The following is a 15,784-nucleotide window of genomic DNA, read 5'->3' as shown; positions in this document are numbered from 1 at the left end:
TATGTCGGAAACACCTATCAGAAAGAATCAGAAAGGATATATGCACCCCTATGTTCATAGTAGCACAATTTACAATAGCTAAGATTTGGAAACAGCCTAAGTGCCCATCAGTAGATGAGTGGATTGGTACCTCTACATAATGGACTACTATACTTCTGTAAAAAAGAAGGAGTTCTTACCATTTGCAACAGCATGGATGGAATTGGAGAGCATTATGCTAAGCAAAATAAGTAAATTGGAGAAAGAAATATCAGATGATCTTATTTGTGGAATACAATGAACAACACAAACTGATAAACCAAAATAGATCCGGAGAAACATCGAACAGACCATCAAACTTCAGAAGAAATGCAGGGGAAGGGTGGGTAAGAGATCAACCAAAGGACTTGTATGTGTGCATATAAGCATAACCAATGGACACAGACACTAGGGGGGCGGGAGCATGTGCTGGGGGGCTGGGCGCAGGCTGGAAGAGGTAAATGGGGGGAAAGGGAGGCATATGTAATAAACAAAGAATTTAAATAAGAAAAAAGACCTAAAATAGGAATTCAAAGCAAATTTGAACCCTTTTCTGCTAACCCAATCATTCACAAGTGACTCAAGCTAACTAGGAAACCCAATGGTACTCATCCAGGGAAGTAAAAAAGCATTTCCTAATGTAAACATCACCATGACAGAGGGGCACAGACCAAAGCCGAAGCAGAAGGAATCACCCCATCTCCAATTGGTCACCCCATTTGTGAAGGCAAAAGCACAGAAAACCACAGCTGTTCATCTAAGGAAGGAACACTGAATCCCTGATACCTGCAGCCAGTCTGGGAGACTCGGGGTTAATATCGTGTCCTGGAGTCATACAGTAAATTGATGAAAGTTTCAATTCGAGTGTTGTCACATTCCCTAATTCAGTGACCTTAGTCATCGAGCCACTTTATCTCTCGCACATAGGAACAATTCATCATCTACCTCATGGGGTTATTGGGACCACTGAATCAATCAATATAAGGCATTTTATGTGCCTGTCATGTTGAATGTGCTTAATCATTGGCTGCTTTTATCTATATACATATAAAAGCCAAGGAACCAGATGACCAGAACAACCGGAATGACCAGAATGACCAGTCGCTTTGATGCACACTGTGGCTGGCCAACCTCCTGTGGTTCCGCCTCTTGCCCTCCCCCACCCGCTGGCCCCAGCCCTAATCGGCCCCTCCCCCCCATCAGGAGTGGGACCAGCCAGCCAAGCTCCTGTGTCCCCTTCCCACCCCCCACCCCTGCCAGCCCCTTCCCATGCACAAATTTGTGCACCAGGCCTCTAGTTAATAATAAAAATATAGTAACCAGATTTTGGGAAACCAAGTCAAATTTTCAGAAACAGAAAATTTGAAAGGGATTCTTTATAATATGAATAGGTGCCCCTGCTTCCATAGACTTCTAATGCATTAGAACTGGAAGGGCCCATGTAACCATCTAGTTCCTCTCCTACTTTGTATACAAAGAAACGAGAACTAAGGAAGGATTTACCTGTCCCAAATTTTCTCTTATTGCTGACAGCACCTCTTACTGATTATAAGATGGGCTATCTTCTTATGCTTGATCTTGCCTGGGTATGAAAATGTGTTATATGAACATACACACTGAAAAGTATTGAAAATTATGTAACACACACACACACACACAACAAAACAAAACCCACCGCCAAAACTTAACATGGCTTTTAATTAGCAGATTCTAATCCTTTAGTTTTAAGTTTCTCAGTTCCTCATTCTTTCTCACAAGTCTCTAAAACACCAGATAAGTTCAGAGAGTCCCTATTCAAAGGAATCCTGAAGGAAATGGAAGGCATGTTTTGTAATCTATCTCTTGATTATTTTTGGATTTTCAGATAAAGGATTTAAAGAAATCAAATGCAAATTAAAAGAAACTTTAAAAATTATAAAATGTAATTTTATAACTTAAATTTCCATTTTAAATATTGTTCTCTCTCTCTCTTTTTTTTTTTTTTTTAGATGTTTTAATTCTTACTGGTTAAGTTGTTTCTTATGACAGCTCAATAAAATAACCTTACAGAATACCTCTGGGGCACCTTACAGATGATGAGGAAGTACTTCTTAAACAGGATTGTCTTGACTTGGAGCTTACAACATCCATGTCAGCGATCCAGCAAACATAACTGAATGCCCACTCTGTCCTACATACTGGGCAAGGCTGTCAAGCCACAAAGATGAACAGATGTAGTCTCTGAGTTCTGTGAACTGCAGGCTCATGGAGAGATATAATCATCTTCATTGTAAGGACATATTTAGGTTCTTTATTCTCTATTGCAACCCTCCAAAGTTGATCCCACCCCTGCCTCATGTTCCCAGTAGGAGCAGAATGTGGAGGGACTATAAGTGGGAGGGGTTTCCATTTAACAGTTAATTAGGGGGCTGTATTGGGTGGAGGAGAGACTTGGGAGCAAATTAGATTGGAAGTTAGGCAAGGTGTCTGGTGTGATAAGCAGGCCAGTGCAGAAACTTGCCTGGGACAGAAATAGCCACACAGTAAGTTTACAAGCCATGGTTCACTGTCCCTTCACTCTGTAGAAAACTCCAGCGTCACTGGCAGAATGTGAGATGTTAGGCATTAAAGGCTGGATATTTTTAACAAATGCTGCCTTGTTCTCGAGTTATTTGCATAAATTTATGAAACCTCCCTCTAGGCCACAAACTCTATCTCCACAGTTGAGTCTGGTGGGAGGCTTGGCTCACAGTAGTCCCTATAAATGCCTCATTCCTGTATGCAGGACCAACTTCCTGGTCATACAGACTGTGAAAGTACCTTATACATTCAGAGGGGCTGATGCAACTGTAACCTAATGCTAGTAATAACATCATCTGTTCCAGAACTTTCTACCATCATTCACTGGCACTATCCTATGTGTTGGTTATATAGCAGTTGAGACACAAAGTCCTGTCCATACAGAGCCTACAGTCTAATGGGAAGAGATAAACAATATGCAAATAAATAAAATACAGTACATATCAGATGGTGATGAATGCTTTGGAGAAAAGTGAGCAGGGAAGAACTGGATGAGGAATGAGGGTGAAAGTTGATGGTGGTTGCAAATCAGGTACTCAGGGAAGGACTGACTGATGGGGACAGTTACGTAGAACTGAAGATGATGAGGGGCCATCCAGACTGATATCTGGGAAGGCATCCTAGGCAGAGGGGAGAGGGGCACCACCCAATGGTGAGGGTGTGGTAGGAGGCTGATACCTCCTGTGGGGATTTCTCCTCTGATTGTGATGCATAGTGATGGGATGACTTTTAACAGAGGAGTGATGAGGCTTGGCTTATATTTTGAAAAGATTATTCTGGCAACTGTGTGGAGAACAGACCCCTGGGCACAGGGGAGGAGGTGGAAACAGGGAGGTAACTTAGGTTTTGCAGTAATCTGGGAGAGAGAGTTGGACTATGATGACGATGGTGAAGCGGTCAATTCTGGAGCAGCTTACAAATTGGACATGGAGTGAGAGATGCAGTAAAAAACGATGGCAAGGGTTTTTGGTCTGAGCCACTGGAAAGATGGAGTTACCATGAAAAGATGAAACAGACTAGGAGAAGCATGTTTGCAAGAGATGATCAGGAGTTTCTTTGGATGTGCTAATAGATTAGGGAGAAAATAGCAGAGGAGCAGCCAGTAGGCAGAGGAAAACCAGAGAAGTGCAGTGCCCTGGAAGCCAAGTGGGAAAATGTTTCAAGGAAGAAGGAGTGAGTCAAATTTTGCTAACAGGCAGAGGAAGGATTGAGAATCGTCCTAACAATTTAATTCAATTCATTATAGACTGTAGAACTCTGAGGAGTTTTAATTTAGTTGGTCAGGGTATAGATAGGACTAGCTACAGGGGCCAGTGTAAAATAAAAATGCAGAGTTCCTCCTTCAAAAATTAAGAATTTCAAGACAGCTACAGAAGAAAATTAAGCCCAGCACAGGGACCTACTTGCATAAGTGTTTTACTGGATCCTTTCAGTAGACTTAGGAAACATTTTTCAGAGCAAGCCTGGTGCTCGGGCTGCTTTGTCTGTGGAGTAGCCCATTCCTTGTCTCACTGCTTCACTAATAAACTCACTTTCACCCTAAACTGTACTTATTTATTTATTTCAGTTCATCTTAAACTCTTGAAAAAGAGAAAAGATACTGGTGCTCAGATATAGAGTGATTTAACTAAGGTCACAGAGCTAGACTGGTAGTTTGAGCCTGGAACCTGAACCATCAACCTCCAAGTCTGGCCTTCTTCCTACCAGCCCAAACTAGATATTGAGGGAGATTGCTTTCCTGCCTCCTGACCCATCTGGAGTATTGAGGCCTTGCTCATGCACCTCAGGGGCCTGGTTGAAATGGAGGAAAGATGTGAGAGGGGAGGAAGCACATTGCTAAGTACTTCTGTCCTAGGACTCTTTACAATGGGTTGGAAAGGGAGCACTGGGTACCACTATTTAAGTCACAAACATGACCTGATAAAAGAGCCCCAGACCTAATGTATTTTAGGCCATTCTGATAAAATTATAGCGGCCCCAAACCAGGGAGATCAGAGTTCTGTGAAACTTTGGATTGGCCACAGCTTTCCACACCTCCTTCGTTCCTTCATATCTGTATCTAGTCATACCTAGAGTGAAGATCAGGTGAATGGTATTTGAAAACATCCTATAAATAGAGCCAGGGGATCTGTTTAACTTGGGGAAAATTGCTCAATTCCTTTAGATCCTGTTTCTTCCCTTGTAAAAAATACCTCACAGGGATTCTGTGAGAATACAAAAGATCATGAGAGGTGGGTGTTTTTTTTTTGTTTTGTTTTTTTAAATAAAATAAAAGCATTATGCAGATAGAAGTGCCATAAACTTGGATGGGGTTAATAGTATCGTTAGATGTTCTAATGATACACCTGGGCATTTTTCTTGAGGGCATCTGGTGGAAAAGACAAGAAGGGGAAGAGATTGTACACTTCTTTTTCATAGTATTCCTTCCTTGCTAAAATAGTTTTTCAAAATGTTTGAATTCTTTTCAAAGGTGGGTCTAGCTTTGTTTTTCCTAAGTGGGGAAGAGGGTTTCTTGTTTCCCTCTCAGTCTGTGGATGCATGATAAATGAGGCTGTCTCTGCTAAAACAGATGCTGCTGTGCACATACAGATAACATGTTCTCACACTTCAGAATGTCTGTAACCTGACTTCCAATCTAGTTTGTTCCAAAGTCCTTCCTCTGGCCGCCTCCACTGAAGCTATTTTCTATTTCTTAATGTGTTTTAATGTGTAGACACATTTGCTTCTCTAGATAAACATTAGTGGTGGTCATTTTTTCTGGGGAAGAACAATCTGCTCTCATCTTGAGCCTCCATCACATCTTTATCCTTTCATTCCTGAACTTCATGAACTGACAATGTACTCTCAGTCTACCTCTTTTTTCCACACTATTTCTTTTTTAAAATCCTCACCCAAGGATATGTTTATTGATTTTAGAGAGAGGATGGGAGAGAGAGAGAGAGAGAGAGAGAGAGAGAGAGAGAGAGAGAGAGAGAGAGAGAAAGAGAGAGAGATATCAGTTGGCTTCCATACGTACCCTGATTGGGGATCAAACCTGCAACCTTTTTGGTGTACAGCAGTGTTTCCCAAAGTGTGGTACGCGTACCCCCAGGGGTTCAGGAAGAGTTTGGTGGGGGTACGCGTTGCACCGGAGTTTGGTGGGAATATGCACTGCTCCGGGCTTAGCTGCGCCTAATTCTACGTTCTCATGAGTACGAGGGGTACTCAGCATTACGAAAATTATAGAAGGGGTACACATATGTCAAAAGTTTGGGAAACACTGGTGTACAAGATGACACTCCAACCAACCAAGCCACTTGGCCACAGCTTTCCACACCTCCTTCATTCCTTCATATCTGTATCTAGTTTTTTCTTCCATATTCTGTTCTCTCATGAGTCATCAATGGTTTCCTAAAGGCCAAGTCCAGTGGTCCTCAGTTCTCTCTCTTTGACCTTGCTGTAGCTCATGACTCCTCTGACCATGGCTGCCCTCCTTGAAACCTTCCCAGCTGTTGGCTTCTATGGTAGTGTATTCTTTGTCTCTCTCCCCCTTCCTCATCCCTCTTCACAGGCTTCTTTCTCATTCCCCTAGATGTGGGAGGTATTTCCCAAGAAGGATGCCTTGACCCTTTTCTTTTTATACTCTCGCCCTTCTTAGACATTGATCCAACTGTGGCACACCTTTAACTATCACCTCTATGAAGATATACTCTAAGTAAATATCTGAGTTCTAAGGTCACATTTTAAATGGACTCTCTGGTTATCATTCATCATCTGAATATCCCACTGCACCTTAAAATTAGCACAGCAAAAAAAAAAACAAATATCTCTTCCCCTAAAGCCAGTCCCCTCTGTGCTTTGTGCTAGAGTAGTTGCACCATGCTCCCGGTCGCCTAGTTCCAAGCCTTCATAATTGTCTTTGACTCTGCCTCCTCACTCTGCTTCTCACATCCAGCTGGATATAGTTCTTTGAGTTCATTCTTCCCAGTGTCCTACATGCTCATCCCTCTTTTCTGTCCTATACTGTCATCTGAGAGGGGACCTCAATTTCTTATTGGAAATATTGGAAAGGCTTCCTAAGTGGTGTGTCTGCTTTCATGTCTGTTCACCTCCCTAGGCCATCATGTACAAACAACCAGAACATTCCCACCATAGCGAGTTCTGAACTGGTCACTACCCTATTTAGAATCCTGTAAAGTCTCAGAGTAACTGGCAGAATAAAGACTAAATTTCTTGCCTGACTGGTGTGCATAGTGGTTGAGTGTCGACCTATGAAGCAGGAGATCACAGTTCTATTCCCGATCAGGGCACATGCCTGGGTTGTGGGCTAGATCCCAAGTGTGGGACATGCAGGAAGCAGCCAATGAATGATTCTCTCTCATCATTGATGTTTCTATGTTTCCCCTTCTCTCCTTCTCCTCTCTGAAATCAATAAAAATATATAGTTCTTAAAAAGACTAAATTTCTCAGGCTTGCATTTAAAGCCAACTTTCCACTATTCTCTAACATCACTTTTCTGAAAATAGCCAGTATTCCAATTTAATAGTGTTACTTACCCACCCTACTTGGTCTTGACTTCTACCACCCCAGTACCTTTACTCACACCTCCTGGCTGTTTGGTGCTCTCCCCTGGTATCTGCCCATCCAGAGAGTGAGTGCCTCCATCATAAAGCCTTTGATGATGATAATGATGATGCTAATGATATGTCAGCCACTCTACAAACACATAATGGGTACCTGACATTTTACACACATCATCTCATTTAGTTCTTCCAACTAGTATTATCTCTATTTTACTGATAAGGAAATTATTGCTTAAAGAAGTTAGATTACATTCCAAAGTTACATGGGCTCTTAAGTACCAGAGTTAGGGTTCAAAACCAAGGCTGTCTGACTTTAAGTTCATAGATTTAACTATCTGTTCTACTACCTTTTCCTACCTTATAGTTTTCTGAGCATTCTTGATCTGAGCTTCTTGTATGGCAAATATTACTTCATTTTTAAATTTTATTGTTCACACATACAGATCTTTTCTACAAATTTATTCAGCAAACTTTTTTTTTAAATATGTATTTTATTGATTTTTTACAGAGAGGAAGAGAGAGAGATAGAGAGTCAGAAACATCGATGAGAGAGAGACATCGACCAGTTGCCTCCTGCACCCCCCCCCCCCCCCCCCACTGAGGATGTGCCCGCAATCAAGGCACATGCCCTTGATTGGAATCGAACCTGGGACCTTTCAGTCCGCAGGCCGACGCTCTAGCCACTGAGCCAAACCGGTTTCGGCTCAGCAAACTTTTATAGAACATTTATTTGCTAAGAATTGGAGACATAGAGGAGAATTAAACAGAAGTCCTTTCCTTCAAGGAACTCAGTCTAATTGAGGATGGTATACAACAAGTAAATGTGAATTTAGAATATAATACAGTGTGATAATTTTAATATCAATATTTTCAAATGTTCTGAGAGTAGAGGTGAAGAACTTCATTTTGCTGCCATGTAAGTAGAAAGATAAGGGCTATAATTCTATTTATTCATAACTGTCTTAGAATTATTCTGCTTAGAATGTCAACAAGTAGAGTTAGGAAACTGAAGAGCATATATACATACATGTATATATGTATATCCTATATAACAAAAGGCTATTATGCAACTTGTCATTTGTTGATTTATTGATGGTTGCCATTCTGACAGGTGTTAGGTGATAACTCATTGTCATTTTAATTTGCATCTCTCTGATGATCCTGCCATGGCTGCCCACCATGTTTGGCGTGTACCCTCTATTGATCAGCACACGTCATAGTGACTGGTTCTGTGGTTGTTTGGGTGTGCCGCCATTCGGTCTAGTTGCATCATAGCTACTGGTCATTATGGTTGTTATGGCCGTTATGGTTGCTGACTTTTTATATACAATATATAGATAATTCATATAGTCTTTACAACATTCTTTACAATGGGTCCTATTGATATCTCTGCTTTATAGATGAAGAGACTGAAACACAGGCATTGAATCTACACACTAAGTCACATACTAGTAAGTGGCAAAGCTGGTTGGTTTCAATCTAGGAGGTCATATGCTTAAACTACCTTTCTCTCCTACCTCTAGTTCTACTTCTCTTATATTTAATGAAATAAGGTAGTAATATATTATCCTTTCCAATCCCTTCTCTCTCCTTTCTTCCTTTTTTCCCTCTCCCTCTTGCTCTTCCTTTTTCTTCAATTTGTTGACTACTTACTCTGTGTTCCAAACTGTGCAGGGTCCTATAGAAACAAAGGCAAATAAAACAAAAAACAAAAAACAGCATATAGAGAAAATTAAGGGAACACAGAAAAGGAACATCTAACCAAGACGGAGAGATGGGGGGGGGGTGTCAAAGAAGTCTTTCTGGAATAGATGATCTTTAGCAGTTTTCAAGGGTGAATAGGAATTAACTACTGAGACACAGCAAGGCTAAGAGGAAAGAAACACATCTAAGTTCTGGAGTCAGAGATAAGTTCATTCAAATCATGTTCTGTATGACCTTGAGCAAGTTACTTAAAATTCCAGCCTCATTTCCCTCACACAGAATGGACAGCGTAACACCTACCTTTCATGACTATTATGTGAATTAAGAATGATGCTTATGTATTAAAAAATGTTCAAAATCATTGATCATCAGAGAGATGCAAATTAAAATGACAATGAGTTATCACCTAACACCTGTCAGAATGGCAATCATCAACAAATCAACAAATGACAAGTGCTGGTGAGGATGTGGAGAAAAGGGAGTCCTAGTACACTGCTGGTGGTAATTCAGACTGGTGCAGCCATTATGGAATTTCCTCAAAAAAATAAATATGGAACTGCCATTAGACCCAGTGACCCCACTTCTGGGAATATATCCTAAAAAAAACCTAAACACCAATCAGAAAGAATGTATGTACCCATAAATTATGCTCATAGCAGCACAATTTAGAATAGCTGTGGTATATTTATACCATGGAATGCTATGCAGCAGTAAAAAATAGAATCTCTTACCCTTTGAGACAGCATCATGGTAAGTGAAATAAGTCAGTCAGAGAAAGATAAATATCACATGATCTCACTCACATGTGGAATCTAAGTAACAAAATAAACTGATAAGTAGAGTGGATCAAGAGGCATGGAAGAGTGCAGAATCTCGGAGAGAAGGAGCAGGAGGGTGGCTAGGTGGGAGGTTGGCCCATCCTGTTTTTGCTATTTCTTCACCCATTGGAGTGTTAGTTACTCTGGCATAGAATATGTACTAAAACCTAATGATGCTTTAATACCATTTAGAAACTTCAACTCCCCGTTTCCAGCAGATTTTATCCCCTTGACTTGGAATTTAAAGTTAGAACAACCTAGATCATTTCCTGCCTGAAAGAGACCACTGCTGAGGAATTGTAACCTTCCACATGGTTCAGCACCCCAGTGCCTGCTGGAGCCCATGGCACAAGGTATGTATACAGTCATCGCCTGAACCAATCAAGTTAGAGGTGCCTCTGGCTAGAACTGCTGCCACTAGGTGGATGTCAATGGCAACTGCACCATTCTCACCTGTCAACTAGGTCCTGAGTTTTGGCTCTAGCACTTGCCCCATCCTCTCTTGCCCGCACCCCTGGAGGCAGCTTACTTGCTCCCTAATTCTCTGACATGTGTTCCCCCTCCAAGTCCTCCTCTGGGTAAATTAGGACTGGGGATGTTTGCATACTAAACACTTAGCTAATTGACATTTTGTCACAATCTGTTCAACAAATGGTAAGCTGTGTGTGTGTGTGTGTGTGTGTGTGTGTGTGTGTGTGTGACACACACTCTGGTTATATTTTTAGCCAGGTTGGGGAGGGAAGGAAATTTAGTCACTTTAGCAGGCAGAAAATGTATTGCCAGGTCTTTTTAGTCTGGCATTCTCTTAAGTGGCTGTGAGCACTTTTAACAGACGGAGCTCAGGATATGTTCAGATCTGATTTTATCAGCATATATCCTGGGCAAGTTCTACATGAGGATGAAGACTTCCTTTGTGCTTTTTAATGTTCTGCATTGTCACCATTTATTGTTAGTACTCTCATCTCATTCCAAGGAAGCCTGCCTGGCTCAGCCATGACAGACACCTCTGAGGGAGTCACATAGCAAAGACTGATGCTCCACTGGAAAATATAAAGAAGGGGGCAGGCCTGGTCTAGCCCTTTGTAAAAGCCCCCTCCCCACCAGCAAAAGCACATCTTATTCTAACATTTAAGAGTCAGCATGTTCTTGGTAATCAAGAGAGAAACTAAAACAAACCCAGTCAGACTAGCCATCCTCAACGATTGCCAACAACACCCAGAACTACCCATAATTCTTCAATCTGAAGGGCCTTGGACTTCTTGATAGGATATTATTCAAATAGGATGCTATATGGTATTATTACGCAGACTTTATCATTAAAATTAGACACTGCACTTCACTTCTCAGGAAACATTAACTAATAAGCACAACTACCACCCTGAAGAGAGTGTGGTTAGTGGATAGAGCCTGGACTCTTGGATCAGAAGATAGGTAGGGTATCTATTTTCACAGAGCACCTATTAGCTCCTGTTTTTCCCCAATTCAGATGGGCAAGGAGGCTAGGGAGACTCTCGTCAAAGTAAACTTAAATAACTTGGTCAATTCCAACCAAGGTAGACATTTCCCATTCTAGAAAATTACATGCCTACCCTGACCTATGGAAAATTCCATTCCCATTGCCCACTAACAAATATGGCACCCAACTGGATTTAGTCATTTCTCTGAGGAGGGACAAATAGAGTGAACCTTCACTAATCTAGTCAATTTAATTCTCCTTTAGTGGAAATTAAATTAAGATTTCAATAATACATGATGACAGTTCTGCTTTCTAGACTTATAGAGAAATTATGCCTCTAGCTCTAAATCCTAGTTATCTCTGGCAGGAAATGAACAACTTACGAAGTAATAGAGCTGCCATGTTATAGGGAGTAGGAGTGGAAAGAAAAGATTGATGACTAAGTGATGGGATAAGTAAGGAGACTTTTTGGTGTCAGATGAATTCAGCCAATGATGCTGAGCTGGGCAAGAGAGCTATTTGTTTTGGAAATTACTTGCAAGCTGATAATTATACTTTGTGGAGTTACATGAGCCTGGGACACAGTAAACACTAAGTTTCATAGAATTTCATAGCTTAATGTCATCTAGTTAAATTTCCCAAGAGATACCTGAAAGCCCCTTACAGACTCAATTTGGTAGAAAATGTTTCTGATTTTAAACACTTTGGCTAAAACCGGTTTGGCTCAGTGGATAGAGCATCAGTCTGCGGACTGAAAGGTCCCAGGTTCGATTCTGGTCAAGGGCATGTATCTTGGTTGCGGGCACATCCCCAGTGGGGGGTGTGCAAGAGGCAGCTGATCGATGATTCTCTCTCATCTATGTTTCTCTCTATCCCTCTCTGTGAAAAATCAATAAAATATATTTTCAAAAAACAACAACAAAAAAACCCCCACCCCAATTTGTTGAAGAAAAGCCAACAGAGATTTTAAAAGTAACCCCCATATGTTATAGGTCTTACTACTACTTCATGACCCTGGGGAAGTTGCTTCATTTCTATGGGCCTGTGCTCAAAATAGGACCTTGGGTAAGTCACTTCACCTCTCCAGATATTCATTTCCTTATCTATAAATAACAACCCCAGCTCTGCCATGTCTAATCCACAGGGTGGAGAACAGGCTAAAGAAGATAGAGATAGAAGTGTCTTGGTTACCATAGGCATGGCATACTTTTAAAACACAAAATAATGTTGCTATTAGCTTCTACATTCCCTTGCCAGCCATGCAAGCATAGCAATGTTTCATCCCACTTCAGTCTATTAAGAAGTTTCTCTTTCTTGCTTGTAATTCTCTCTATACAGCTACCCACAGATGGGTCCCTATAAGAGTATTTGCTAAGGCGGCCAGTTCTGTGTTTTCACACACACACACACACACACACACACACACACACACACGGAATAGATTTGTGCTGGTCACAGCGTCTGCTGGGGGAGCAGCCAGTGTATAGTGAGGCTTTCAGTGGGAACAGCTGAAGGCCTCTTGCTTTTCCCCACATCCTCAAATACTAGCCAGGGCCACTTGTCCATAGGCCTCTGACAGCATGGGTGGACCCAAGGACCATGGTAGCAGAAAACCACACAGAGGATCCTCATAGTCTTCATTTTTGGTCACAGTAGAACCTTATAATGACAAAGATTGTTGTTCATGCTAGCGGGCCTTTAGCAAGTGTTTGCTATGAATCAGGCACTGTGCTTGCAACTGGGGAAAGAGATGAGTCAGATGTGCTGCCTGCCCTTGAGACCTCACAGTTCAGTGGGAGAAACAGACTCATGTGTGTCATACACAGGATGTGTTATGACCAAAGTCTGCAGTGTTTGGGCACAGCTGATGGATCAGTGAAGTCTGTTTGAGGGTTCAGGATAGGCTTCTCAGAGGAGATGAGATTTAAATGGAACCTTAATGGGCATAGAAATTCCCCAGGGGAAATCAAGTGTGCACGTGATGGGGGTGGCATTTCAGACAGGGGGAGCTGTAAGAGCAAAGGCACAGAGATGTGAATGGGCATCTCAGTTATGAGTAATGGGGAGGCTGGAACATGTGCCACATATCAGAGTGGAAATACCTGGAACCAGAAAGGTAGTTGGGGTCCCACGGAGCAGGCCTTTATGATGTCATGGCAGCCACTGACGGTTTATAGGGAGGAGAAGGTCATGGTTAGTTAGATAAGGTTCTTAGAGCACTTAGATGGCAGTGTGCGGCCTGTGTAGGAAAGGAGGGAAGATAAATTAGCTGAAGTATTAACTAAAGGGACAGATTCTAGAGAGATTTAGAAGATAGAACTGATAGGTCTTATTATGAGAAATTCCAAGAGCTTCTGGCACAGGAAATTAAAAGAGAAAGAGGCAGATTGAAAATTTAGTGAGGGCCCACAGGTACGATGACAAGATCTCTTAAATCAAGCAAATCAGATCTGGACTTCAACTTCTTGACTGTCTGGCCAAGATGGCCTATCCAATGTATGTGGACAGGAGGTGAAAACCTTTTATTTCTACAGTTAACAAAGATGAATTTAGCCAATGTGGCTGCCTGGGCCAGTGTTCCCCTATCCTTCCCTCCTGCCTTACATCTTAGCCCCAAAGTTAATTGCTGTATCAAGGAGGATGCCTTCCCCAGACAGAAAAAGGACCACATTGTGGTTAATGATTAATAAATAGCTGTGCTAGGATCTCCATACTAAGTGCTCTCTAGACCCAAGCATTATCACTAAGAACTGCAGAGCTCGGAATGCTCTTTTGCCAATAGTGTATAATTACAGACCCACCATGGAGCAAATTCCCAGAATTGGGTGTTTGAGCTAGGCCTTGAAGGAAAGCAAAGGAAAAATAAATATACTAAAATGATATCCTGCCTGGTTTGTCCCTTTTTAGAAGTACATCTAGAATGCTCTAAAGCAGAACTGTCCAATAGAGTTTTCTTCAGTGATAGAAATGTTCTATTCTATTCAATATGGTAGCCACTAGTCACATGTGGCTATTGAATACTTGAAATGTGGCTACGTGACTGAAGCACTGATGTTTTTACTTAATTTTTATTAAATTTAATTAGCTACCTGTAGCTAGTAGCTACCCTATTGGACACCACAGCTCTGGAGCCCACGGAGCATGCCCAGATTCTGTCCCACATGCTCATTCTTTGCTTCCGTCTCCATGTGACCCTTGCCTGTCTGTCCTGTCTACTGCCTTGAGTTTGATGTACTTATTGGCTAACTCCCAAACATTGCTTCTGTTTCCTATTGATTTCCTCTCTCATCACAGCAGAACTCTGGCCTATCTTCCAAATGACTCATACTTTAATACCTTCCAACCTCTGCTGGTGTGTGGGCCTGGATAAGGTAGCTCCACAGAATTCTGTCCTGCCACATTTGGCCCTTGACTAAGTCTTATTCACTTCCTTCCTTTCCTCATTGTTTTTTTTTTCCAGGCCACTTTAACCAGCCAGTTAGTAATCTGGAGTATTTATTAACCTTTCCCCTCCCTGACAACTTGAGTTAGAGGAATAGTTGAGGTGGAGATGTATGTATTAGGGATGAGGAGGGAAGGTTTTAACTGGTTGAATGAATACTTTGATTTGAGGTCTGTGGTAGTAAGTGAAGGGCTCTATCCTGGGGCCTTTTCTGCCAGATGTTTTAAACTTTGATTTATATAAAGATAGCAATATTGATAAATTGATTATTTGTATATGGAAAGGATTAGTTCAGGATACAAAGAGGCTCTTGATAGGCCAAAGCATTGGGACAAATTTAACAGGATGAAATGTAATGATGACAAATCTCAAGACATATATTTAGGTGAAAATGGCCAATTACCTGAGTACCAATATATGCTTTAGAAGACTTGGGTGTGTAGCTGATTATGAATCAGTGCTGGATAACAAGGTTATATACTCTTGGAAAGCACTAATAGAATTGTATCCAACAAGAGACCTGCTAATTTTCACCTTGATCAGACTGTACCTGGGTCATGACATCCTGCCTGGTTTGTCCCTTTTTAGAAGTACATCTAGAATGCTCTAAAGCAGAACTGTCCAATAGAGTTTTCTTCAGTGATAGAAATGTTCTATTCTATTCAATATGGTAGCCACTAGTCACATGTGGCTATTGAATACTTGAAATGTGGCTACGTGACTGAGGCACTGATGTTTTTACTTAATTTTTATTAAATTTAATTAGCTACCTGTAGCTAGTAGCTACCCTATTGGACAGCACAGCAACTCCCTTTAAAAAGGGGAGAGACATTGACAAACTGACTGATCATAGGGGTTAAGAGACTGGTAACCTGTCTTATAAAGACCTGAGACAACTGAGCTTTGGGAGAGCAGACTGTGGGGACAGGGTCCCTTTCCTGTCTCTGAAGGGCAGTCACAGAGCAGAGTGCAGACATCTCCAGAGAGCAGAGCAAAAACAAATGAGTGAAAATTTTTTAGCAGATTTCAACTCAGTATGAAGAAAATGTTTACAACTGCCAAAACTCTGATTTGGGGCAGTTGAAGCTACAGAATGAGAATTTAGTAGAGACCCTGGAGGAACAATGTTAAACATGCCCCAAAGCCAGTCTGCTCAAATATTTATTGTCCCCACAGTGATGGATAGTTCATTCAAAATGTGTAGGCTTTATACTTGCTCACCCCA

The 15,784-nt window shown here is 41.5% G+C and overlaps 1 protein-coding gene across 3 annotated transcripts in view; it reads right to left on the bottom strand.

The window, feature by feature from the left end:
* Nucleotides 1-15,784, bottom strand: part of HEMGN (hemogen) — a 43,168-nt gene that overhangs the window by 11,699 nt on the left and 15,685 nt on the right. Inside the window, exon 2 of one of the 3 annotated variants that reach the window (XM_045579967.1) lies at nucleotides 7,150-7,272. The exons of the other annotated variants lie outside the window; for them this stretch is intronic. The gene's annotated coding sequence lies outside the window, so the exon portion shown is untranslated. The remainder of the gene's footprint in view (nucleotides 1-7,149; nucleotides 7,273-15,784) is intronic. 3 annotated transcript variants of the gene reach the window in all.

Source organism: Pipistrellus kuhlii, unplaced genomic scaffold (assembly GCF_014108245.1).
Source record: "Pipistrellus kuhlii isolate mPipKuh1 unplaced genomic scaffold, mPipKuh1.p scaffold_m20_p_12, whole genome shotgun sequence".
NCBI lineage: Eukaryota > Metazoa > Chordata > Mammalia > Chiroptera > Vespertilionidae > Pipistrellus > Pipistrellus kuhlii.
This window is presented reverse-complemented; position numbering and strand designations above follow the sequence as displayed.